The 24378-nt window shown below is 41.5% G+C and overlaps 28 non-coding genes across 28 annotated transcripts; 14 read left to right on the forward strand and 14 right to left on the reverse strand.

The window, feature by feature from the left end:
• The first annotated feature begins 805 nt into the window (after window positions 1-805).
• On the forward strand, window positions 806-897 carry trnai-uau. The gene is given in 2 exon segments: window positions 806-843; window positions 862-897. It is a non-coding gene; the product is annotated as a tRNA-Ile (tRNA).
• A 386-nt stretch (window positions 898-1283) lies between these two features.
• trnar-ucu lies at window positions 1284-1373 on the reverse strand. The gene is given in 2 exon segments: window positions 1284-1319; window positions 1337-1373. It is a non-coding gene; the product is annotated as a tRNA-Arg (tRNA).
• Window positions 1374-2575: 1202 nt separating this feature from the next.
• Window positions 2576-2665, forward strand: trnai-uau. The gene is given in 2 exon segments: window positions 2576-2611; window positions 2630-2665. It is a non-coding gene; the product is annotated as a tRNA-Ile (tRNA).
• A 384-nt stretch (window positions 2666-3049) lies between these two features.
• Window positions 3050-3139, reverse strand: trnar-ucu. Its single transcript is given in 2 exon segments — window positions 3050-3085; window positions 3103-3139. It is a non-coding gene; the product is annotated as a tRNA-Arg (tRNA).
• A 1206-nt stretch (window positions 3140-4345) lies between these two features.
• trnai-uau lies at window positions 4346-4435 on the forward strand. The gene is given in 2 exon segments: window positions 4346-4381; window positions 4400-4435. It is a non-coding gene; the product is annotated as a tRNA-Ile (tRNA).
• A 384-nt stretch (window positions 4436-4819) lies between these two features.
• On the reverse strand, window positions 4820-4909 carry trnar-ucu. The gene is given in 2 exon segments: window positions 4820-4855; window positions 4873-4909. It is a non-coding gene; the product is annotated as a tRNA-Arg (tRNA).
• A 1206-nt stretch (window positions 4910-6115) lies between these two features.
• On the forward strand, window positions 6116-6205 carry trnai-uau. Its single transcript is given in 2 exon segments — window positions 6116-6151; window positions 6170-6205. It is a non-coding gene; the product is annotated as a tRNA-Ile (tRNA).
• Window positions 6206-6591: 386 nt separating this feature from the next.
• On the reverse strand, window positions 6592-6681 carry trnar-ucu. Its single transcript is given in 2 exon segments — window positions 6592-6627; window positions 6645-6681. It is a non-coding gene; the product is annotated as a tRNA-Arg (tRNA).
• Window positions 6682-7883: 1202 nt separating this feature from the next.
• On the forward strand, window positions 7884-7973 carry trnai-uau. The gene is given in 2 exon segments: window positions 7884-7919; window positions 7938-7973. It is a non-coding gene; the product is annotated as a tRNA-Ile (tRNA).
• A 384-nt stretch (window positions 7974-8357) lies between these two features.
• Window positions 8358-8447, reverse strand: trnar-ucu. Its single transcript is given in 2 exon segments — window positions 8358-8393; window positions 8411-8447. It is a non-coding gene; the product is annotated as a tRNA-Arg (tRNA).
• A 1202-nt stretch (window positions 8448-9649) lies between these two features.
• Window positions 9650-9739, forward strand: trnai-uau. The gene is given in 2 exon segments: window positions 9650-9685; window positions 9704-9739. It is a non-coding gene; the product is annotated as a tRNA-Ile (tRNA).
• A 384-nt stretch (window positions 9740-10123) lies between these two features.
• Window positions 10124-10213, reverse strand: trnar-ucu. The gene is given in 2 exon segments: window positions 10124-10159; window positions 10177-10213. It is a non-coding gene; the product is annotated as a tRNA-Arg (tRNA).
• Window positions 10214-11415: 1202 nt separating this feature from the next.
• trnai-uau lies at window positions 11416-11505 on the forward strand. The gene is given in 2 exon segments: window positions 11416-11451; window positions 11470-11505. It is a non-coding gene; the product is annotated as a tRNA-Ile (tRNA).
• Window positions 11506-11889: 384 nt separating this feature from the next.
• trnar-ucu lies at window positions 11890-11979 on the reverse strand. The gene is given in 2 exon segments: window positions 11890-11925; window positions 11943-11979. It is a non-coding gene; the product is annotated as a tRNA-Arg (tRNA).
• A 1202-nt stretch (window positions 11980-13181) lies between these two features.
• Window positions 13182-13271, forward strand: trnai-uau. The gene is given in 2 exon segments: window positions 13182-13217; window positions 13236-13271. It is a non-coding gene; the product is annotated as a tRNA-Ile (tRNA).
• A 386-nt stretch (window positions 13272-13657) lies between these two features.
• On the reverse strand, window positions 13658-13747 carry trnar-ucu. Its single transcript is given in 2 exon segments — window positions 13658-13693; window positions 13711-13747. It is a non-coding gene; the product is annotated as a tRNA-Arg (tRNA).
• Window positions 13748-14949: 1202 nt separating this feature from the next.
• Window positions 14950-15041, forward strand: trnai-uau. Its single transcript is given in 2 exon segments — window positions 14950-14987; window positions 15006-15041. It is a non-coding gene; the product is annotated as a tRNA-Ile (tRNA).
• A 384-nt stretch (window positions 15042-15425) lies between these two features.
• Window positions 15426-15515, reverse strand: trnar-ucu. The gene is given in 2 exon segments: window positions 15426-15461; window positions 15479-15515. It is a non-coding gene; the product is annotated as a tRNA-Arg (tRNA).
• Window positions 15516-16719: 1204 nt separating this feature from the next.
• trnai-uau lies at window positions 16720-16809 on the forward strand. Its single transcript is given in 2 exon segments — window positions 16720-16755; window positions 16774-16809. It is a non-coding gene; the product is annotated as a tRNA-Ile (tRNA).
• Window positions 16810-17195: 386 nt separating this feature from the next.
• On the reverse strand, window positions 17196-17285 carry trnar-ucu. The gene is given in 2 exon segments: window positions 17196-17231; window positions 17249-17285. It is a non-coding gene; the product is annotated as a tRNA-Arg (tRNA).
• Window positions 17286-18485: 1200 nt separating this feature from the next.
• On the forward strand, window positions 18486-18575 carry trnai-uau. Its single transcript is given in 2 exon segments — window positions 18486-18521; window positions 18540-18575. It is a non-coding gene; the product is annotated as a tRNA-Ile (tRNA).
• A 386-nt stretch (window positions 18576-18961) lies between these two features.
• Window positions 18962-19051, reverse strand: trnar-ucu. Its single transcript is given in 2 exon segments — window positions 18962-18997; window positions 19015-19051. It is a non-coding gene; the product is annotated as a tRNA-Arg (tRNA).
• Window positions 19052-20252: 1201 nt separating this feature from the next.
• Window positions 20253-20342, forward strand: trnai-uau. Its single transcript is given in 2 exon segments — window positions 20253-20288; window positions 20307-20342. It is a non-coding gene; the product is annotated as a tRNA-Ile (tRNA).
• Window positions 20343-20726: 384 nt separating this feature from the next.
• Window positions 20727-20816, reverse strand: trnar-ucu. The gene is given in 2 exon segments: window positions 20727-20762; window positions 20780-20816. It is a non-coding gene; the product is annotated as a tRNA-Arg (tRNA).
• A 1196-nt stretch (window positions 20817-22012) lies between these two features.
• Window positions 22013-22104, forward strand: trnai-uau. Its single transcript is given in 2 exon segments — window positions 22013-22050; window positions 22069-22104. It is a non-coding gene; the product is annotated as a tRNA-Ile (tRNA).
• A 384-nt stretch (window positions 22105-22488) lies between these two features.
• On the reverse strand, window positions 22489-22578 carry trnar-ucu. The gene is given in 2 exon segments: window positions 22489-22524; window positions 22542-22578. It is a non-coding gene; the product is annotated as a tRNA-Arg (tRNA).
• A 1197-nt stretch (window positions 22579-23775) lies between these two features.
• On the forward strand, window positions 23776-23865 carry trnai-uau. The gene is given in 2 exon segments: window positions 23776-23811; window positions 23830-23865. It is a non-coding gene; the product is annotated as a tRNA-Ile (tRNA).
• Window positions 23866-24251: 386 nt separating this feature from the next.
• Window positions 24252-24341, reverse strand: trnar-ucu. Its single transcript is given in 2 exon segments — window positions 24252-24287; window positions 24305-24341. It is a non-coding gene; the product is annotated as a tRNA-Arg (tRNA).
• Between the last annotated feature and the right edge of the window lie 37 nt (window positions 24342-24378).

Here is a 24378-nt window from a genome sequence, read left to right on the forward strand (position 1 = left end):
GGTTACTGGTTACTGGTTTTGCTTCTGATTAACTTGCATATACGTGATATACAGGACAAATGGTGAATGATATTCTGGCAATTATAAATACTTAATCACGGTCACATATTTGATTACAGTCCGTTACACTGCGCTATGGTTAATTATACTCAACAACGGTCAATTGCATATTATAACAATTGTTATAAAAAATTATTGACTTCTGAATCCGTCGATTTACTACTCAGAATCGAGTATTCCGATTAGCCCTATAACAATTAGCTACAGAAACCATTCTGTTTGTTGTTTAACTGCTAATACTTTCTTAGAGCGCCTGAAAGTTGATTCAACATCATTATTACACTGTGGTATAATTCGTACCCTAGCAGTAAAGTATAATATTACCTAATACTAGTACAACTTGCAACAAACTCACTGCCATCTTAATTTCCCACACAAACTCTTCTTCTTTCCTCGAAAATCTTTCAGAAAGATATATTCTAAGTCCACCATTCCTCCGGACTCCGACAAAAACAATGATGACGTCTCGATACTGACATCAGAGGGCGTTCCGTGACTAGTGCTGGGGGACGATCCGTGATATGAAGGGCGTTCCGTGTCTAAATTCCTAGGTATTGAAGGCTGCAGCCATACCCTTCTCTCTAAGGCCAGCATGTCTTCTTCTGGTTTTATAATTCATGTGGACTGAGGATATCGCTTGAGCAAATTCCAATCAGTGCAGAAGTGTAATTTGAGTTTTCAGAGGACGGCGTTCGAAAGATACGCACATTCATAGAGCTATTATTTTAGCCTTTGACTTTGGAGTGCTCCAGTGGCGCAACCGGTTAGCGCGCGGTACTTATAGGACAGTGTCTGTGTGTAATGCCGAGGTTGTGAGTTCGAACCTCACCTGGAGCAGCTTGTCTAAGGCCAGCATGTCTTCTGCTGGTTTTATAAATTCCTGTGGACTGAGGATTTCGCTTGATGATGATGAAGCACACTCTCTGAAGGTTTTCTGGTTTTCTGCCGCTTCTTCTCTAAACTTTGCTTTCACTTTTATTATATGCGTAATGCTCATTTTGTGATTACTCTCTCGCAAAGTACCTTCAGACACAAAAGTACTGTCGACTGCTCGCTCAAACGTGCCATTTCTGCTGAGGGCGCAGGTGTTCTTTGCAAACGCTGGCACCGCAAGCACTGCACAGTATACCCAGAGAAGCGGATTGTGTGGATGCGTCGCAAGACTAGGTAAGCGTAGCCAGCACGAGATATTGTCCGGAAGGAAATGAGGCTCGCTAAAGTTGCGACTCTGGTGGGACTCGAACCCACAACCTTTGAATCACTGTTCAGTGAAGACTAGAAGTCCAACGCGCTATCCATTGCGCCACAGAGCCAGCGGCGCTAAACGCATCGTGCATTGCAGAAATGCAAAGTAGGACCCATTTTTCCTACGAGGGCTAAAATGCAGAATATGTTGATAAGTTTCACAGAGTTGGTTTGCCGATATTTCCATCAGTGACAATCTCCAGTGTATTTCAATGAAACGGGCTTCAACGTCGATCTTCCTTCAGACTTCCGCATAGAAAGAGACACAGAGGAAGGGAATGGAAGCTTTTAACAAGGAGAATATTAAATGTCATTTTAATACTTGAATTTGAGCTTGTGTTTTGAGTGTAAATGACACAATGAGCAAGAAAACATTTCCAGAAGTTACTACAATTTTCTTTCCATATAAAAAATGAAGGCTGAAAACATTAAAACGAATTCCATCCAGATTGTGAGCTGTAGAAAAAATGATAATGGTAATGAACTTGGTATCTGAATATATTGAAGAAAAACCTGCATTCTGAATATACACAAACAACCGGCGGCTTCCAGTTTTGAGCACCTCCGGAGAAAACGTACACACCCATGAATATAAATTTACACAGGTTGGGGTCCTGGCCATTGCAAAAGTACCTTTTCCATGCATGTTAAATGAAAGTAATAGATAACCGAATTTGGAATGTATTTAGGAAAAGAGAAAACAGCGTAGGAAATGCCTAAAAAAATACCAGGAAAAAATACTTGAGTTTTTCAGACATGAATGAATAGCGTGAGCACTTTGTTTTCTCACTAAATAGATATGTGGAATTTTTCCTGCCAACACTTACGAGACACTTCCACTCGTACATCCACAGGAGGTTGACTACAGCTAAAAATCCATAAAAGAAGATTTTAAAAAGTACACATTTCATTTGCCTTAGATTACAACCAAGATGCTTTCTGCATGGTCTACAGAGAAGCCAACGTGAGTGAGTGATTTATGCCAGAACTGCTTTCAATTGAGATTGTTTTTTTCTTCATGCATTTCATTTTGAATGCGGAGTATGGAATGTAACGATTTACAAAAAACGTTTCTGCCTCGTTGCTGTCTGAAATTTGAATTAAGACAAGTGCTTTCTGCACGCTGTGAGCGCTCGAAAAAATGCATATCAGTCCCTAAGCCGGCAGCAAATTCCAATCAGTGCAGAAGTTTAATTTGAGTTTTCAGAGGACGGCGTTCGAAAGATACGCACATTCATAGAGCTATTATTTTAGCCTTTGACTTTGGAGTGCTCCAGTGGCGCAACCGGTTAGCGCGGTACTTATAGGACAGTGTCTGTGTGTAATGCCGAGGTTGTGAGTTCGAACCTCACCTGGAGCAGCTTGTCTAAGGCCAGCATGTCTTCTGCTGGTTTTATAAATTCCTGTGGACTGAGGATTTCGCTTGATGATGATGAAGCACACTCTCTGAAGGTTTTCTGGTTTTCTGCCGCTTCTTCTCTAAACTTTGCTTTCACTTTTATTATATGCGTAATGCTCATTTTGTGATTACTCTCGCAAAGTACCTTCAGACACAAAAGTACTGTCGACTGCTCGCTCAAACGTGCCATTTCTGCTGAGGGCGCAGGTGTTCTTTGCAAACGCTGGCACCGCAAGCACTGCACAGTATACCCAGAGAAGCGGATTGTGTGGATGCGTCGCAAGACTAGGTAAGCGTAGCCAGCACGAGATATTGTCCGGAAGGAAATGAGGCTCGCTAAAGTTGCGACTCTGGTGGGACTCGAACCCACAACCTTTGAATCACTGTTCAGTGAAGACTAGAAGTCCAACGCGCTATCCATTGCGCCACAGAGCCAGCGGCGCTAAACGCATCGTGCATTGCAGAAATGCAAAGTAGGACCCATTTTTCCTACGAGGGCTAAAATGCAGAATATGTTGATAAGTTTCACAGAGTTGGTTTGCCGATATTTCCATCAGTGACAATCTCCAGTGTATTTCAATGAAACGGGCTTCAACGTCGATCTTCCTTCAGACTTCCGCATAGAAAGAGACACAGAGGAAGGGAATGGAAGCTTTTAACAAGGAGAATATTAAATGTCATTTTAATACTTGAATTTGAGCTTGTGTTTTGAGTGTAAATGACACAATGAGCAAGAAAACATTTCCAGAAGTTACTACAATTTTCTTTCCATATAAAAAATGAAGGCTGAAAACATTAAAACGAATTCCATCCAGATTGTGAGCTGTAGAAAAAATGATAATGGTAATGAACTTGGTATCTGAATATATTGAAGAAAAACCTGCATTCTGAATATACACAAACAACCGGCGGCTTCCAGTTTTGAGCACCTCCGGAGAAAACGTACACACCCCTTGAATAAAATATACACAGGTTGGGGTCCTGGCCATTGCAAAAGTACCTTTTCCACGCATGTTAAATGAAAGTAATAGATAACCGAATTTGGAATGTATTTAGGAAAAGAGAAAACAGCGTAGGAAATGCCTAAAAAAATACCAGGAAAAAATACTTGAGTTTTTCAGACATGAATGAATAGCGTGAGCACTTTGTTTTCTCACTAAATAGATATGTGGAATTTTTCCTGCCAACACTTACGAGACACTTCCACTCGTACATCCACAGGAGGTTGACTACAGCTAAAAATCCATAAAATGAAGATTTTAAAAAGTACACATTTCATTTGCCTTAGATTACAACCAAGATGCTTTCTGCATGGTCTACAGAGAAGCCAACGTGAGTGAGTGATTTATGCCAGAACTGCTTTCAATTGAGATTGTTTTTTTCTTCATGCATTTCATTTTGAATGCGGAGTATGGAATGTAACGATTTACAAAAAACGTTTCTGCCTCGTTGCTGTCTGAAATTTGAATTAAGACAAGTGCTTTCTGCACGCTGTGAGCACTCGAAAAAATGCATATCAGTCCCTAAGCCGGCTTGAGCAAATTCCAATCAGTGCAGAAGTTTAATTTGAGTTTTCAGAGGACGGCGTTCGAAAGATACGCACATTCATAGAGCTATTATTTTAGCCTTTGACTTTGGAGTGCTCCAGTGGCGCAACCGGTTAGCGCGGTACTTATAGGACAGTGTCTGTGTGTAATGCCGAGGTTGTGAGTTCGAACCTCACCTGGAGCAGCTTGTCTAAGGCCAGCATGTCTTCTGCTGGTTTTATAAATTCCTGTGGACTGAGGATTTCGCTTGATGATGATGAAGCACACTCTCTGAAGGTTTTCTGGTTTTCTGCCGCTTCTTCTCTAAACTTTGCTTTCACTTTTATTATATGCGTAAGGCTCATTTTGTGATTACTCTCGCAAAGTACCTTCAGACACAAAAGTACTGTCGACTGCTCGCTCAAACGTGCCATTTCTGCTGAGGGCGCAGGTGTTCTTTGCAAACGCTGGCACCGCAAGCACTGCACAGTATACCCAGAGAAGCGGATTGTGTGGATGCGTCGCAAGACTAGGTAAGCGTAGCCAGCACGAGATATTGTCCGGAAGGAAATGAGGCTCGCTAAAGTTGCGACTCTGGTGGGACTCGAACCCACAACCTTTGAATCACTGTTCAGTGAAGACTAGAAGTCCAACGCGCTATCCATTGCGCCACAGAGCCAGCGGCGCTAAACGCATCGTGCATTGCAGAAATGCAAAGTAGGACCCATTTTTCCTACGAGGGCTAAAATGCAGAATATGTTGATAAGTTTCACAGAGTTGGTTTGCCGATATTTCCATCAGTGACAATCTCCAGTGTATTTCAATGAAACGGGCTTCAACGTCGATCTTCCTTCAGACTTCCGCATAGAAAGAGACACAGAGGAAGGGAATGGAAGCTTTTAACAAGGAGAATATTAAATGTCATTTTAATACTTGAATTTGAGCTTGTGTTTTGAGTGTAAATGACACAATGAGCAAGAAAACATTTCCAGAAGTTACTACAATTTTCTTTCCATATAAAAAATGAAGGCTGAAAACATTAAAAACGAATTCCATCCAGATTGTGAGCTGTAGAAAAAATGATAATGGTAATGAACTTGGTATCTGAATATATTGAAGAAAAACCTGCATTCTGAATATACACAAACAACCGGCGGCTTCCAGTTTTGAGCACCTCCGGAGAAAACGTACACACCCCTTGAATAAAATATACACAGGTTGGGGTCCTGGCCATTGCAAAAGTACCTTTTCCATGCATGTTAAATGAAAGTAATAGATAACCGAATTTGGAATGTATTTAGGAAAAGAGAAAACAGCGTAGGAAATGCCTAAAAAAATACCAGGAAAAATACTTGAGTTTTTCAGACATGAATGAATAGCGTGAGCACTTTGTTTTCTCACTAAATAGATATGTGGAATTTTTCCTGCCAACACTTACGAGACACTTCCACTCGTACATCCACAGGAGGTTGACTACAGCTAAAAATCCATAAAATGAAGATTTTAAAAAGTACACATTTCATTTGCCTTAGATTACAACCAAGATGCTTTCTGCATGGTCTACAGAGAAGCCAACGTGAGTGAGTGATTTATGCCAGAACTGCTTTCAATTGAGATTGTTTTTTTCTTCATGCATTTCATTTTGAATGCGGAGTATGGAATGTAACGATTTACAAAAAACGTTTCTGCCTCGTTGCTGTCTGAAATTTGAATTAAGACAAGTGCTTTCTGCACGCTGTGAGCGCTCGAAAAAATGCATATCAGTCCCTAAGCCGGCTTGAGCAAATTCCAATCAGTGCAGAAGTTTAATTTGAGTTTTCAGAGGACGGCGTTCGAAAGATACGCACATTCATAGAGCTATTATTTTAGCCTTTGACTTTGGAGTGCTCCAGTGGCGCAACCGGTTAGCGCGGTACTTATAGGACAGTGTCTGTGTGTAATGCCGAGGTTGTGAGTTCGAACCTCACCTGGAGCAGCTTGTCTAAGGCCAGCATGTCTTCTGCTGGTTTTATAAATTCCTGTGGACTGAGGATTTCGCTTGATGATGATGAAGCACACTCTCTGAAGGTTTTCTGGTTTTCTGCCGCTTCTTCTCTAAACTTTGCTTTCACTTTTATTATATGCGTAAGGCTCATTTTGTGATTACTCTCTCGCAAAGTACCTTCAGACACAAAAGTACTGTCGACTGCTCGCTCAAACGTGCCATTTCTGCTGAGGGCGCAGGTGTTCTTTGCAAACGCTGGCACCGCAAGCACTGCACAGTATACCCAGAGAAGCGGATTGTGTGGATGCGTCGCAAGACTAGGTAAGCGTAGCCAGCACGAGATATTGTCCGGAAGGAAATGAGGCTCGCTAAAGTTGCGACTCTGGTGGGACTCGAACCCACAACCTTTGAATCACTGTTCAGTGAAGACTAGAAGTCCAACGCGCTATCCATTGCGCCACAGAGCCAGCGGCGCTAAACGCATCGTGCATTGCAGAAATGCAAAGTAGGACCCATTTTTCCTACGAGGGCTAAAATGCAGAATATGTTGATAAGTTTCACAGAGTTGGTTTGCCGATATTTCCATCAGTGACAATCTCCAGTGTATTTCAATGAAACGGGCTTCAACGTCGATCTTCCTTCAGACTTCCGCATAGAAAGAGACACAGAGGAAGGGAATGGAAGCTTTTAACAAGGAGAATATTAAATGTCATTTTAATACTTGAATTTGAGCTTGTGTTTTGAGTGTAAATGACACAATGAGCAAGAAAACATTTCCAGAAGTTACTACAATTTTCTTTCCATATAAAAAATGAAGGCTGAAAACATTAAAACGAATTCCATCCAGATTGTGAGCTGTAGAAAAAATGATAATGGTAATGAACTTGGTATCTGAATATATTGAAGAAAAACCTGCATTCTGAATATACACAAACAACCGGCGGCTTCCAGTTTTGAGCACCTCCGGAGAAAACGTACACACCCCTTGAATAAAATATACACAGGTTGGGGTCCTGGCCATTGCAAAAGTACCTTTTCCATGCATGTTAAATGAAAGTAATAGATAACCGAATTTGGAATGTATTTAGGAAAAGAGAAAACAGCGTAGGAAATGCCTAAAAAATACCAGGAAAAATACTTGAGTTTTTCAGACATGAATGAATAGCGTGAGCACTTTGTTTTCTCACTAAATAGATATGTGGAATTTTTCCTGCCAACACTTACGAGACACTTCCACTCGTACATCCACAGGAGGTTGACTACAGCTAAAAATCCATAAAATGAAGATTTTAAAAAGTACACATTTCATTTGCCTTAGATTACAACCAAGATGCTTTCTGCATGGTCTACAGAGAAGCCAACGTGAGTGAGTGATTTATGCCAGAACTGCTTTCAATTGAGATTGTTTTTTTCTTCATGCATTTCATTTTGAATGCGGAGTATGGAATGTAACGATTTACAAAAAACGTTTCTGCCTCGTTGCTGTCTGAAATTTGAATTAAGACAAGTGCTTTCTGCACGCTGTGAGCCTCGAAAAATGCATATCAGTCCCTAAGCCGGCTTGAGCAAATTCCAATCAGTGCAGAAGTTTAATTTGAGTTTTCAGAGGACGGCGTTCGAAAGATACGCACATTCATAGAGCTATTATTTTAGCCTTTGACTTTGGAGTGCTCCAGTGGCGCAACCGGTTAGCGCGGTACTTATAGGACAGTGTCTGTGTGTAATGCCGAGGTTGTGAGTTCGAACCTCACCTGGAGCAGCTTGTCTAAGGCCAGCATGTCTTCTGCTGGTTTTATAAATTCCTGTGGACTGAGGATTTCGCTTGATGATGATGAAGCACACTCTCTGAAGGTTTTCTGGTTTTCTGCCGCTTCTTCTCTAAACTTTGCTTTCACTTTTATTATATGCGTAATGCTCATTTTGTGATTACTCTCGCAAAGTACCTTCAGACACAAAAGTACTGTCGACTGCTCGCTCAAACGTGCCATTTCTGCTGAGGGCGCAGGTGTTCTTTGCAAACGCTGGCACCGCAAGCACTGCACAGTATACCCAGAGAAGCGGATTGTGTGGATGCGTCGCAAGACTAGGTAAGCGTAGCCAGCACGAGATATTGTCCGGAAGGAAATGAGGCTCGCTAAAGTTGCGACTCTGGTGGGACTCGAACCCACAACCTTTGAATCACTGTTCAGTGAAGACTAGAAGTCCAACGCGCTATCCATTGCGCCACAGAGCCAGCGGCGCTAAACGCATCGTGCATTGCAGAAATGCAAAGTAGGACCCATTTTTCCTACGAGGGCTAAAATGCAGAATATGTTGATAAGTTTCACAGAGTTGGTTTGCCGATATTTCCATCAGTGACAATCTCCAGTGTATTTCAATGAAACGGGCTTCAACGTCGATCTTCCTTCAGACTTCCGCATAGAAAGAGACACAGAGGAAGGGAATGGAAGCTTTTAACAAGGAGAATATTAAATGTCATTTTAATACTTGAATTTGAGCTTGTGTTTTGAGTGTAAATGACACAATGAGCAAGAAAACATTTCCAGAAGTTACTACAATTTTCTTTCCATATAAAAATGAAGGCTGAAAACATTAAAACGAATTCCATCCAGATTGTGAGCTGTAGAAAAAATGATAATGGTAATGAACTTGGTATCTGAATATATTGAAGAAAAACCTGCATTCTGAATATACACAAACAACCGGCGGCTTCCAGTTTTGAGCACCTCCGGAGAAAACGTACACACCCCTTGAATAAAATATACACAGGTTGGGGTCCTGGCCATTGCAAAAGTACCTTTTCCATGCATGTTAAATGAAAGTAATAGATAACCGAATTTGGAATGTATTTAGGAAAAGAGAAAACAGCGTAGGAAATGCCTAAAAAAATACCAGGAAAAAATACTTGAGTTTTCAGACATGAATGAATAGCGTGAGCACTTTGTTTTCTCACTAAATAGATATGTGGAATTTTTCCTGCCAACACTTACGAGACACTTCCACTCGTACATCCACAGGAGGTTGACTACAGCTAAAAATCCATAAAATGAAGATTTTAAAAAGTACACATTTCATTTGCCTTAGATTACAACCAAGATGCTTTCTGCATGGTCTACAGAGAAGCCAACGTGAGTGAGTGATTTATGCCAGAACTGCTTTCAATTGAGATTGTTTTTTTCTTCATGCATTTCATTTTGAATGCGGAGTATGGAATGTAACGATTTACAAAAAACGTTTCTGCCTCGTTGCTGTCTGAAATTTGAATTAAGACAAGTGCTTTCTGCACGCTGTGAGCCTCGAAAAATGCATATCAGTCCCTAAGCCGGCTTGAGCAAATTCCAATCAGTGCAGAAGTTTAATTTGAGTTTTCAGAGGACGGCGTTCGAAAGATACGCACATTCATAGAGCTATTATTTTAGCCTTTGACTTTGGAGTGCTCCAGTGGCGCAACCGGTTAGCGCGGTACTTATAGGACAGTGTCTGTGTGTAATGCCGAGGTTGTGAGTTCGAACCTCACCTGGAGCAGCTTGTCTAAGGCCAGCATGTCTTCTGCTGGTTTTATAAATTCCTGTGGACTGAGGATTTCGCTTGATGATGATGAAGCACACTCTCTGAAGGTTTTCTGGTTTTCTGCCGCTTCTTCTCTAAACTTTGCTTTCACTTTTATTATATGCGTAATGCTCATTTTGTGATTACTCTCTCAAAGTACCTTCAGACACAAAAGTACTGTCGACTGCTCGCTCAAACGTGCCATTTCTGCTGAGGGCGCAGGTGTTCTTTGCAAACGCTGGCACCGCAAGCACTGCACAGTATACCCAGAGAAGCGGATTGTGTGGATGCGTCGCAAGACTAGGTAAGCGTAGCCAGCACGAGATATTGTCCGGAAGGAAATGAGGCTCGCTAAAGTTGCGACTCTGGTGGGACTCGAACCCACAACCTTTGAATCACTGTTCAGTGAAGACTAGAAGTCCAACGCGCTATCCATTGCGCCACAGAGCCAGCGGCGCTAAACGCATCGTGCATTGCAGAAATGCAAAGTAGGACCCATTTTTCCTACGAGGGCTAAAATGCAGAATATGTTGATAAGTTTCACAGAGTTGGTTTGCCGATATTTCCATCAGTGACAATCTCCAGTGTATTTCAATGAAACGGGCTTCAACGTCGATCTTCCTTCAGACTTCCGCATAGAAAGAGACACAGAGGAAGGGAATGGAAGCTTTTAACAAGGAGAATATTAAATGTCATTTTAATACTTGAATTTGAGCTTGTGTTTTGAGTGTAAATGACACAATGAGCAAGAAAACATTTCCAGAAGTTACTACAATTTTCTTTCCATATAAAAATGAAGGCTGAAAACATTAAAACGAATTCCATCCAGATTGTGAGCTGTAGAAAAAATGATAATGGTAATGAACTTGGTATCTGAATATATTGAAGAAAAACCTGCATTCTGAATATACACAAACAACCGGCGGCTTCCAGTTTTGAGCACCTCCGGAGAAAACGTACACACCCCTTGAATAAAATATACACAGGTTGGGGTCCTGGCCATTGCAAAAGTACCTTTTCCACGCATGTTAAATGAAAGTAATAGATAACCGAATTTGGAATGTATTTAGGAAAAGAGAAAACAGCGTAGGAAATGCCTAAAAAAATACCAGGAAAAATACTTGAGTTTTTCAGACATGAATGAATAGCGTGAGCACTTTGTTTTCTCACTAAATAGATATGTGGAATTTTTCCTGCCAACACTTACGAGACACTTCCACTCGTACATCCACAGGAGGTTGACTACAGCTAAAAATCCATAAAATGAAGATTTTAAAAAGTACACATTTCATTTGCCTTAGATTACAACCAAGATGCTTTCTGCATGGTCTACAGAGAAGCCAACGTGAGTGAGTGATTTATGCCAGAACTGCTTTCAATTGAGATTGTTTTTTTCTTCATGCATTTCATTTTGAATGCGGAGTATGGAATGTAACGATTTACAAAAAACGTTTCTGCCTCGTTGCTGTCTGAAATTTGAATTAAGACAAGTGCTTTCTGCACGCTGTGAGCCTCGAAAAATGCATATCAGTCCCTAAGCCGGCTTGAGCAAATTCCAATCAGTGCAGAAGTTTAATTTGAGTTTTCAGAGGACGGCGTTCGAAAGATACGCACATTCATAGAGCTATTATTTTAGCCTTTGACTTTGGAGTGCTCCAGTGGCGCAACCGGTTAGCGCGGTACTTATAGGACAGTGTCTGTGTGTAATGCCGAGGTTGTGAGTTCGAACCTCACCTGGAGCAGCTTGTCTAAGGCCAGCATGTCTTCTGCTGGTTTTATAAATTCCTGTGGACTGAGGATTTCGCTTGATGATGATGAAGCACACTCTCTGAAGGTTTTCTGGTTTTCTGCCGCTTCTTCTCTAAACTTTGCTTTCACTTTTATTATATGCGTAATGCTCATTTTGTGATTACTCTCGCAAAGTACCTTCAGACACAAAAGTACTGTCGACTGCTCGCTCAAACGTGCCATTTCTGCTGAGGGCGCAGGTGTTCTTTGCAAACGCTGGCACCGCAAGCACTGCACAGTATACCCAGAGAAGCGGATTGTGTGGATGCGTCGCAAGACTAGGTAAGCGTAGCCAGCACGAGATATTGTCCGGAAGGAAATGAGGCTCGCTAAAGTTGCGACTCTGGTGGGACTCGAACCCACAACCTTTGAATCACTGTTCAGTGAAGACTAGAAGTCCAACGCGCTATCCATTGCGCCACAGAGCCAGCGGCGCTAAACGCATCGTGCATTGCAGAAATGCAAAGTAGGACCCATTTTTCCTACGAGGGCTAAAATGCAGAATATGTTGATAAGTTTCACAGAGTTGGTTTGCCGATATTTCCATCAGTGACAATCTCCAGTGTATTTCAATGAAACGGGCTTCAACGTCGATCTTCCTTCAGACTTCCGCATAGAAAGAGACACAGAGGAAGGGAATGGAAGCTTTTAACAAGGAGAATATTAAATGTCATTTTAATACTTGAATTTGAGCTTGTGTTTTGAGTGTAAATGACACAATGAGCAAGAAAACATTTCCAGAAGTTACTACAATTTTCTTTCCATATAAAAAATGAAGGCTGAAAACATTAAAACGAATTCCATCCAGATTGTGAGCTGTAGAAAAAATGATAATGGTAATGAACTTGGTATCTGAATATATTGAAGAAAAACCTGCATTCTGAATATACACAAACAACCGGCGGCTTCCAGTTTTGAGCACCTCCGGAGAAAACGTACACACCCCTTGAATAAAATATACACAGGTTGGGGTCCTGGCCATTGCAAAAGTACCTTTTCCATGCATGTTAAATGAAAGTAATAGATAACCGAATTTAGAATGTATTTAGGAAAAGAGAAAACAGCGTAGGAAATGCCTAAAAAAATACCAGGAAAAAATACTTGAGTTTTCAGACATGAATGAATAGCGTGAGCACTTTGTTTTCTCACTAAATAGATATGTGGAATTTTTCCTGCCAACACTTACGAGACACTTCCACTCGTACATCCACAGGAGGTTGACTACAGCTAAAAATCCATAAAATGAAGATTTTAAAAAGTACACATTTCATTTGCCTTAGATTACAACCAAGATGCTTTCTGCATGGTCTACAGAGAAGCCAACGTGAGTGAGTGATTTATGCCAGAACTGCTTTCAATTGAGATTGTTTTTTCTTCATGCATTTCATTTTGAATGCGGAGTATGGAATGTAACGATTTACAAAAAACGTTTCTGCCTCGTTGCTGTCTGAAATTTGAATTAAGACAAGTGCTTTCTGCACGCTGTGAGCCTCGAAAAATGCATATCAGTCCCTAAGCCGGCTTGAGCAAATTCCAATCAGTGCAGAAGTTTAATTTGAGTTTTCAGAGGACGGCGTTCGAAAGATACGCACATTCATAGAGCTATTATTTTAGCCTTTGACTTTGGAGTGCTCCAGTGGCGCAACCGGTTAGCGCGGTACTTATAGGACAGTGTCTGTGTGTAATGCCGAGGTTGTGAGTTCGAACCTCACCTGGAGCAGCTTGTCTAAGGCCAGCATGTCTTCTGCTGGTTTTATAAATTCCTGTGGACTGAGGATTTCGCTTGATGATGATGAAGCACACTCTCTGAAGGTTTTCTGGTTTTCTGCCGCTTCTTCTCTAAACTTTGCTTTCACTTTTATTATATGCGTAATGCTCATTTTGTGATTACTCTCTCGCAAAGTACCTTCAGACACAAAAGTACTGTCGACTGCTCGCTCAAACGTGCCATTTCTGCTGAGGGCGCAGGTGTTCTTTGCAAACGCTGGCACCGCAAGCACTGCACAGTATACCCAGAGAAGCGGATTGTGTGGATGCGTCGCAAGACTAGGTAAGCGTAGCCAGCACGAGATATTGTCCGGAAGGAAATGAGGCTCGCTAAAGTTGCGACTCTGGTGGGACTCGAACCCACAACCTTTGAATCACTGTTCAGTGAAGACTAGAAGTCCAACGCGCTATCCATTGCGCCACAGAGCCAGCGGCGCTAAACGCATCGTGCATTGCAGAAATGCAAAGTAGGACCCATTTTTCCTACGAGGGCTAAAATGCAGAATATGTTGATAAGTTTCACAGAGTTGGTTTGCCGATATTTCCATCAGTGACAATCTCCAGTGTATTTCAATGAAACGGGCTTCAACGTCGATCTTCCTTCAGACTTCCGCATAGAAAGAGACACAGAGGAAGGGAATGGAAGCTTTTAACAAGGAGAATATTAAATGTCATTTTAATACTTGAATTTGAGCTTGTGTTTTGAGTGTAAATGACACAATGAGCAAGAAAACATTTCCAGAAGTTACTACAATTTTCTTTCCATATAAAAAATGAAGGCTGAAAACATTAAAACGAATTCCATCCAGATTGTGAGCTGTAGAAAAAATGATAATGGTAATGAACTTGGTATCTGAATATATTGAAGAAAAACCTGCATTCTGAATATACACAAACAACCGGCGGCTTCCAGTTTTGAGCACCTCCGGAGAAAACGTACACACCCCTTGAATAAAATATACACAGGTTGGGGTCCTGGCCATTGCAAAAGTACCTTTTCCATGCATGTTAAATGAAAGTAATAGATAACCGAATTTGGAATGTATTTAGGAAAAGAGAAAACAGCGTAGGAAATGCCTAAAAAAATACCAGGAAAAATACTTGAGTTTTCAGACATGAATGAATAGCGTGAGCACTTTGTTTTCTCACTAAATAGATATGTGGAATTTTTCCTGCCAACACTTACGAGACACTTCCACTCGTACATCCACAGGAGGTTGACTACAGCTAAAAATCCATAAAATGAAGATTTTAAAAAGTACACATTTCATTTGCCTTAGATTACAACCAAGATGCTTTCTGCATGGTCTACAGAGAAGCCAACGTGAGTGAGTGATTTATGCCAGAACTGCTTTCAATTGAGATTGTTTTTTCCTTCATGCATTTCATTTTGAATGCGGAGTATGGAATGTAACGATTTACAAAAAACGTTTCTGCCTCGTTGCTGTCTGAAATTTGAATTAAGACAAGTGCTTTCTGCACGCTGTGAGCCTCGAAAAATGCATATCAGTCCCTAAGCCGGCTTGAGCAAATTCCAATCAGTGCAGAAGTTTAATTTGAGTTTTCAGAGGACGGCGTTCGAAAGATACGCACATTCATAGAGCTATTATTTTAGCCTTTGACTTTGGAGTGCTCCAGTGGCGCAACCGGTTAGCGCGCGGTACTTATAGGACAGTGTCTGTGTGTAATGCCGAGGTTGTGAGTTCGAACCTCACCTGGAGCAGCTTGTCTAAGGCCAGCATGTCTTCTGCTGGTTTTATAAATTCCTGTGGACTGAGGATTTCGCTTGATGATGATGAAGCACACTCTCTGAAGGTTTTCTGGTTTTCTGCCGCTTCTTCTCTAAACTTTGCTTTCACTTTTATTATATGCGTAATGCTCATTTTGTGATTACTCTCTCAAAGTACCTTCAGACACAAAAGTACTGTCGACTGCTCGCTCAAACGTGCCATTTCTGCTGAGGGCGCAGGTGTTCTTTGCAAACGCTGGCACCGCAAGCACTGCACAGTATACCCAGAGAAGCGGATTGTGTGGATGCGTCGCAAGACTAGGTAAGCGTAGCCAGCACGAGATATTGTCCGGAAGGAAATGAGGCTCGCTAAAGTTGCGACTCTGGTGGGACTCGAACCCACAACCTTTGAATCACTGTTCAGTGAAGACTAGAAGTCCAACGCGCTATCCATTGCGCCACAGAGCCAGCGGCGCTAAACGCATCGTGCATTGCAGAAATGCAAAGTAGGACCCATTTTTCCTACGAGGGCTAAAATGCAGAATATGTTGATAAGTTTCACAGAGTTGGTTTGCCGATATTTCCATCAGTGACAATCTCCAGTGTATTTCAATGAAACGGGCTTCAACGTCGATCTTCCTTCAGACTTCCGCATAGAAAGAGACACAGAGGAAGGGAATGGAAGCTTTTAACAAGGAGAATATTAAATGTCATTTTAATACTTGAATTTGAGCTTGTGTTTTGAGTGTAAATGACACAATGAGCAAGAAAACATTTCCAGAAGTTACTACAATTTTCTTTCCATATAAAAAATGAAGGCTGAAAACATTAAAACGAATTCCATCCAGATTGTGAGCTGTAGAAAAAATGATAATGGTAATGAACTTGGTATCTGAATATATTGAAGAAAAACCTGCATTCTGAATATACACAAACAACCGGCGGCTTCCAGTTTTGAGCACCTCCGGAGAAAACGTACACACCCCTTGAATAAAATATACACAGGTTGGGGTCCTGGCCATTGCAAAAGTACCTTTTCCATGCATGTTAAATGAAAGTAATAGATAACCGAATTTGGAATGTATTTAGGAAAAGAGAAAACAGCGTAGGAAATGCCTAAAAAAATACCAGGAAAAAATACTTGAGTTTTTCAGACATGAATGAATAGCGTGAGCACTTTGTTTTCTCACTAAATAGATATGTGGAATTTTTCCTGCCAACACTTACGAGACACTTCCACTCGTACATCCACAGGAGGTTGACTACAGCTAAAAATCCATAAAATGAAGATTTTAAAAAGTACACATTTCATTTGCCTTAGATTACAACCAAGATGCTTTCTGCATGGTCTACAGAGAAGCCAACGTGAGTGAGTGATTTATGCCAGAACTGCTTTCAATTGAGATTGTTTTTTTCTTCATGCATTTCATTTTGAATGCGGAGTATGGAATGTAACGATTTACAAAAAACGTTTCTGCCTCGTTGCTGTCTGAAATTTGAATTAAGACAAGTGCTTTCTGCACGCTGTGAGCCTCGAAAAATGCATATCAGTCCCTAAGCCGGCTTGAGCAAATTCCAATCAGTGCAGAAGTTTAATTTGAGTTTTCAGAGGACGGCGTTCGAAAGATACGCACATTCATAGAGCTATTATTTTAGCCTTTGACTTTGGAGTGCTCCAGTGGCGCAACCGGTTAGCGCGGTACTTATAGGACAGTGTCTGTGTGTAATGCCGAGGTTGTGAGTTCGAACCTCACCTGGAGCAGCTTGTCTAAGGCCAGCATGTCTTCTGCTGGTTTTATAAATTCCTGTGGACTGAGGATTTCGCTTGATGATGATGAAGCACACTCTCTGAAGGTTTTCTGGTTTTCTGCCGCTTCTTCTCTAAACTTTGCTTTCACTTTTATTATATGCGTAATGCTCATTTTGTGATTACTCTCTCGCAAAGTACCTTCAGACACAAAAGTACTGTCGACTGCTCGCTCAAACGTGCCATTTCTGCTGAGGGCGCAGGTGTTCTTTGCAAACGCTGGCACCGCAAGCACTGCACAGTATACCCAGAGAAGCGGATTGTGTGGATGCGTCGCAAGACTAGGTAAGCGTAGCCAGCACGAGATATTGTCCGGAAGGAAATGAGGCTCGCTAAAGTTGCGACTCTGGTGGGACTCGAACCCACAACCTTTGAATCACTGTTCAGTGAAGACTAGAAGTCCAACGCGCTATCCATTGCGCCACAGAGCCAGCGGCGCTAAACGCATCGTGCATTGCAGAAATGCAAAGTAGGACCCATTTTTCCTACGAGGGCTAAAATGCAGAATATGTTGATAAGTTTCACAGAGTTGGTTTGCCGATATTTCCATCAGTGACAATCTCCAGTGTATTTCAATGAAACGGGCTTCAACGTCGATCTTCCTTCAGACTTCCGCATAGAAAGAGACACAGAGGAAGGGAATGGAAGCTTTTAACAAGGAGAATATTAAATGTCATTTTAATACTTGAATTTGAGCTTGTGTTTTGAGTGTAAATGACACAATGAGCAAGAAAACATTTCCAGAAGTTACTACAATTTTCTTTCCATATAAAAATGAAGGCTGAAAACATTAAAACGAATTCCATCCAGATTGTGAGCTGTAGAAAAAATGATAATGGTAATGAACTTGGTATCTGAATATATTGAAGAAAAACCTGCATTCTGAATATACACAAACAACCGGCGGCTTCCAGTTTTGAGCACCTCCGGAGAAAACGTACACACCCCTTGAATAAAATATACACAGGTTGGGGTCCTGGCCATTGCAAAAGTACCTTTTCCATGCATGTTAAATGAAAGTAATAGATAACCGAATTTGGAATGTATTTAGGAAAAGAAAACAGCGTAGGAAATGCCTAAAAAATACCAGGAAAAAATACTTGAGGTTTTCAGACATGAATGAATAGCGTGAGCACTTTGTTTTCTCACTAAATAGATATGTGGAATTTTTCCTGCCAACACTTACGAGACACTTCCACTCGTACATCCACAGGAGGTTGACTACAGCTAAAAATCCATAAAATGAAGATTTTAAAAAGTACACATTTCATTTGCCTTAGATTACAACCAAGATGCTTTCTGCATGGTCTACAGAGAAGCCAACGTGAGTGAGTGATTTATGCCAGAACTGCTTTCAATTGAGATTGTTTTTTTCTTCATGCATTTCATTTTGAATGCGGAGTATGGAATGTAACGATTTACAAAAAACGTTTCTGCCTCGTTGCTGTCTGAAATTTGAATTAAGACAAGTGCTTTCTGCACGCTGTGAGCCTCGAAAAATGCATATCAGTCCCTAAGCCGGCTTGAGCAAATTCCAATCAGTGCAGAAGTTTAATTTGAGTTTTCAGAGGACGGCGTTCGAAAGATACGCACATTCATAGAGCTATTATTTTAGCCTTTGACTTTGGAGTGCTCCAGTGGCGCAACCGGTTAGCGCGGTACTTATAGGACAGTGTCTGTGTGTAATGCCGAGGTTGTGAGTTCGAACCTCACCTGGAGCAGCTTGTCTAAGGCCAGCATGTCTTCTGCTGGTTTTATAAATTCCTGTGGACTGAGGATTTCGCTTGATGATGATGAAGCACACTCTCTGAAGGTTTTCTGGTTTTCTGCCGCTTCTTCTCTAAACTTTGCTTTCACTTTTATTATATGCGTAATGCTCATTTTGTGATTACTCTCTCGCAAAGTACCTTCAGACACAAAAGTACTGTCGACTGCTCGCTCAAACGTGCCATTTCTGCTGAGGGCGCAGGTGTTCTTTGCAAACGCTGGCACCGCAAGCACTGCACAGTATACCCAGAGAAGCGGATTGTGTGGATGCGTCGCAAGACTAGGTAAGCGTAGCCAGCACGAGATATTGTCCGGAAGGAAATGAGGCTCGCTAAAGTTGCGACTCTGGTGGGACTCGAACCCACAACCTTTGAATCACTGTTCAGTGAAGACTAGAAGTCCAACGCGCTATCCATTGCGCCACAGAGCCAGCGGCGCTAAACGCATCGTGCATTGCAGAAATGCAAAGTAGGACCCATTTTTCCTACGAGGGCTAAAATGCAGAATATGTTGATAAGTTTCACAGAGTTGGTTTGCCGATATTTCCATCAGTGACAATCTCCAGTGTATTTCAATGAAACGGGCTTCAACGTCGATCTTCCTTCAGACTTCCGCATAGAAAGAGACACAGAGGAAGGGAATGGAAGCTTTTAACAAGGAGAATATTAAATGTCATTTTAATACTTGAATTTGAGCTTGTGTTTTGAGTGTAAATGACACAATGAGCAAGAAAACATTTCCAGAAGTTACTACAATTTTCTTTCCATATAAAAATGAAGGCTGAAAACATTAAAACGAATTCCATCCAGATTGTGAGCTGTAGAAAAAATGATAATGGTAATGAACTTGGTATCTGAATATATTGAAGAAAAACCTGCATTCTGAATATACACAAACAACCGGCGGCTTCCAGTTTTGAGCACCTCCGGAGAAAACGTACACACCCCTTGAATAAAATATACACAGGTTGGGGTCCTGGCCATTGCAAAAGTACCTTTTCCACGCATGTTAAATGAAAGTAATAGATAACCGAATTTGGAATGTATTTAGGAAAAGAGAAAACAGCGTAGGAAATGCCTAAAAAAATACCAGGAAAAAATACTTGAGTTTTCAGACATGAATGAATAGCGTGAGCACTTTGTTTTCTCACTAAATAGATATGTGGAATTTTTCCTGCCAACACTTACGAGACACTTCCACTCGTACATCCACAGGAGGTTGACTACAGCTAAAAATCCATAAAATGAAGATTTTAAAAAGTACACATTTCATTTGCCTTAGATTACAACCAAGATGCTTTCTGCATGGTCTACAGAGAAGCCAACGTGAGTGAGTGATTTATGCCAGAACTGCTTTCAATTGAGATTGTTTTTTTCTTCATGCATTTCATTTTGAATGCGGAGTATGGAATGTAACGATTTACAAAAAACGTTTCTGCCTCGTTGCTGTCTGAAATTTGAATTAAGACAAGTGCTTTCTGCACGCTGTGAGCTCGAAAAATGCATATCAGTCCCTAAGCCGGCTTGAGCAAATTCCAATCAGTGCAGAAGTTTAATTTGAGTTTTCAGAGGACGGCGTTCGAAAGATACGCACATTCATAGAGCTATTATTTTAGCCTTTGACTTTGGAGTGCTCCAGTGGCGCAACCGGTTAGCGCGGTACTTATAGGACAGTGTCTGTGTGTAATGCCGAGGTTGTGAGTTCGAACCTCACCTGGAGCAGCTTGTCTAAGGCCAGCATGTCTTCTGCTGGTTTTATAAATTCCTGTGGACTGAGGATTTCGCTTGATGATGATGAAGCACACTCTCTGAAGGTTTTCTGGTTTTCTGCCGCTTCTTCTCTAAACTTTGCTTTCACTTTTATTATATGCGTAATGCTCATTTTGTGATTACTCTCGCAAAGTACCTTCAGACACAAAAGTACTGTCGACTGCTCGCTCAAACGTGCCATTTCTGCTGAGGGCGCAGGTGTTCTTTGCAAACGCTGGCACCGCAAGCACTGCACAGTATACCCAGAGAAGCGGATTGTGTGGATGCGTCGCAAGACTAGGTAAGCGTAGCCAGCACGAGATATTGTCCGGAAGGAAATGAGGCTCGCTAAAGTTGCGACTCTGGTGGGACTCGAACCCACAACCTTTGAATCACTGTTCAGTGAAGACTAGAAGTCCAACGCGCTATCCATTGCGCCACAGAGCCAGCGGCGCTAAACGCATCGTGCATTGCAGAAATGCAAAGTAGGACCCATTTTTCCTACGAGGGCTAAAATGCAGAATATGTTGATAAGTTTCACAGAGTTGGTTTGCCGATATTTCCATCAGTGACAATCTCCAGTGTATTTCAATGAAACGGGCTTCAACGTCGATCTTCCTTCAGACTTCCGCATAGAAAGAGACACAGAGGAAGGGAATGGAAGCTTTTAACAAGGAGAATATTAAATGTCATTTTAATACTTGAATTTGAGCTTGTGTTTTGAGTGTAAATGACACAATGAGCAAGAAAACATTTCCAGAAGTTACTACAATTTTCTTTCCATATAAAAAAGAAGGCTGAAAACATTAAAACGAATTCCATCCAGATTGTGAGCTGTAGAAAAAATGATAATGGTAATGAACTTGGTATCTGAATATATTGAAGAAAAACCTGCATTCTGAATATACACAAACAACCGGCGGCTTCCAGTTTTGAGCACCTCCGGAGAAAACGTACACACCCCTTGAATAAAATATACACAGGTTGGGGTCCTGGCCATTGCAAAAGTACCTTTTCCATGCATGTTAAATGAAAGTAATAGATAACCGAATTTGGAATGTATTTAGGAAAGAGAAAACAGCGTAGGAAATGCCTAAAAAAAACCAGGAAAAATACTTGAGTTTTCAGACATGAATGAATAGCGTGAGCACTTTGTTTTCTCACTAAATAGATATGTGGAATTTTTCCTGCCAACACTTACGAGACACTTCCACTCGTACATCCACAGGAGGTTGACTACAGCTAAAAATCCATAAAATGAAGATTTTAAAAAGTACACATTTCATTTGCCTTAGATTACAACCAAGATGCTTTCTGCATGGTCTACAGAGAAGCCAACGTGAGTGAGTGATTTATGCCAGAACTGCTTTCAATTGAGATTGTTTTTTTCTTCATGCATTTCATTTTGAATGCGGAGTATGGAATGTAACGATTTACAAAAAACGTTTCTGCCTCGTTGCTGTCTGAAATTTGAATTAAGACAAGTGCTTTCTGCGCTGTGAGCTCGAAAAATGCATATCAGTCCCTAAGCCGGCTTGAGCAAATTCCAATCAGTGCAGAAGTTTAATTTGAGTTTTCAGAGGACGGCGTTCGAAAGATACGCACATTCATAGAGCTATTATTTTAGCCTTTGACTTTGGAGTGCTCCAGTGGCGCAACCGGTTAGCGCGTGGTACTTATAGGACAGTGTCTGTGTGTAATGCCGAGGTTGTGAGTTCGAACCTCACCTGGAGCAGCTTGTCTAAGGCCAGCATGTCTTCTGCTGGTTTTATAAATTCCTGTGGACTGAGGATTTCGCTTGATGATGATGAAGCACACTCTCTGAAGGTTTTCTGGTTTTCTGCCGCTTCTTCTCTAAACTTTGCTTTCACTTTTATTATATGCGTAATGCTCATTTTGTGATTACTCTCGCAAAGTACCTTCAGACACAAAAGTACTGTCGACTGCTCGCTCAAACGTGCCATTTCTGCTGAGGGCGCAGGTGTTCTTTGCAAACGCTGGCACCGCAAGCACTGCACAGTATACCCAGAGAAGCGGATTGTGTGGATGCGTCGCAAGACTAGGTAAGCGTAGCCAGCACGAGATATTGTCCGGAAGGAAATGAGGCTCGCTAAAGTTGCGACTCTGGTGGGACTCGAACCCACAACCTTTGAATCACTGTTCAGTGAAGACTAGAAGTCCAACGCGCTATCCATTGCGCCACAGAGCCAGCGGCGCTAAACGCATCGTGCATTGCAGAAATGCAAAGTAGGACCCATTTTTCCTACGAGGGCTAAAATGCAGAATATGTTGATAAGTTTCACAGAGTTGGTTTGCCGATATTTCCATCAGTGACAATCTCCAGTGTATTTCAATGAAACGGGCTTCAACGTCGATCTTCCTTCAGACTTCCGCATAGAAAGAGACACAGAGGAAGGGAATGGAAGCTTTTAACAAGGAGAATATTAAATGTCATTTTAATACTTGAATTTGAGCTTGTGTTTTGAGTGTAAATGACACAATGAGCAAGAAAACATTTCCAGAAGTTACTACAATTTTCTTTCCATATAAAAATGAAGGCTGAAAACATTAAAACGAATTCCATCCAGATTGTGAGCTGTAGAAAAAATGATAATGGTAATGAACTTGGTATCTGAATATATTGAAGAAAAACCTGCATTCTGAATATACACAAACAACCGGCGGCTTCCAGTTTTGAGCACCTCCGGAGAAAACGTACACACCCCTTGAATAAAATATACACAGGTTGGGGTCCTGGCCATTGCAAAAGTACCTTTTCCATGCATGTTAAATGAAAGTAATAGATAACCGAATTTGGAATGTATTTAGGAAAAGAGAAAACAGCGTAGGAAATGCCTAAAAAAATACCAGGAAAAATACTTGAGTTTTCAGACATGAATGAATAGCGTGAGCACTTTGTTTTCTCACTAAATAGATATGTGGAATTTTTCCTGCCAACACTTACGAGACACTTCCACTCGTACATCCACAGGAGGTTGACTACAGCTAAAAATCCATAAAATGAAGATTTTAAAAAGTACACATTTCATTTGCCTTAGATTACAACCAAGATGCTTTCTGCATGGTCTACAGAGAAGCCAACGTGAGTGAGTGATTTATGCCAGAACTGCTTTCAATTGAGATTGTTTTTTTCTTCATGCATTTCATTTTGAATGCGGAGTATGGAATGTAACGATTTACAAAAAACGTTTCTGCCTCGTTGCTGTCTGAAATTTGAATTAAGACAAGTGCTTTCTGCACGCTGTGAGCTCGAAAAATGCATATCAGTCCCTAAGCCGGCAGCAAATTCCAATCAGTGCAGAAGTTTAATTTGAGTTTTCAGAGGACGGCGTTCGAAAGATACGCACATTCATAGAGCTATTATTTTAGCCTTTGACTTTGGAGTGCTCCAGTGGCGCAACCGGTTAGCGCGGTACTTATAGGACAGTGTCTGTGTGTAATGCCGAGGTTGTGAGTTCGAACCTCACCTGGAGCAGCTTGTCTAAGGCCAGCATGTCTTCTGCTGGTTTTATAAATTCCTGTGGACTGAGGATTTCGCTTGATGATGATGAAGCACACTCTCTGAAGGTTTTCTGGTTTTCTGCCGCTTCTTCTCTAAACTTTGCTTTCACTTTTATTATATGCGTAATGCTCATTTTGTGATTACTCTCTCGCAAAGTACCTTCAGACACAAAAGTACTGTCGACTGCTCGCTCAAACGTGCCATTTCTGCTGAGGGCGCAGGTGTTCTTTGCAAACGCTGGCACCGCAAGCACTGCACAGTATACCCAGAGAAGCGGATTGTGTGGATGCGTCGCAAGACTAGGTAAGCGTAGCCAGCACGAGATATTGTCCGGAAGGAAATGAGGCTCGCTAAAGTTGCGACTCTGGTGGGACTCGAACCCACAACCTTTGAATCACTGTTCAGTGAAGACTAGAAGTCCCACGCGCTATCCATTGCGCCACAGAGCCAGCGGCGCTAAACGCATCGTGCATTGCAGAAATGCAA

The sequence above is a fragment of the Polypterus senegalus genome, unplaced genomic scaffold (assembly GCF_016835505.1).
Source record: "Polypterus senegalus isolate Bchr_013 unplaced genomic scaffold, ASM1683550v1 scaffold_3295, whole genome shotgun sequence".
Classification (NCBI taxonomy): Eukaryota; Metazoa; Chordata; class Cladistia; order Polypteriformes; family Polypteridae; genus Polypterus; species Polypterus senegalus.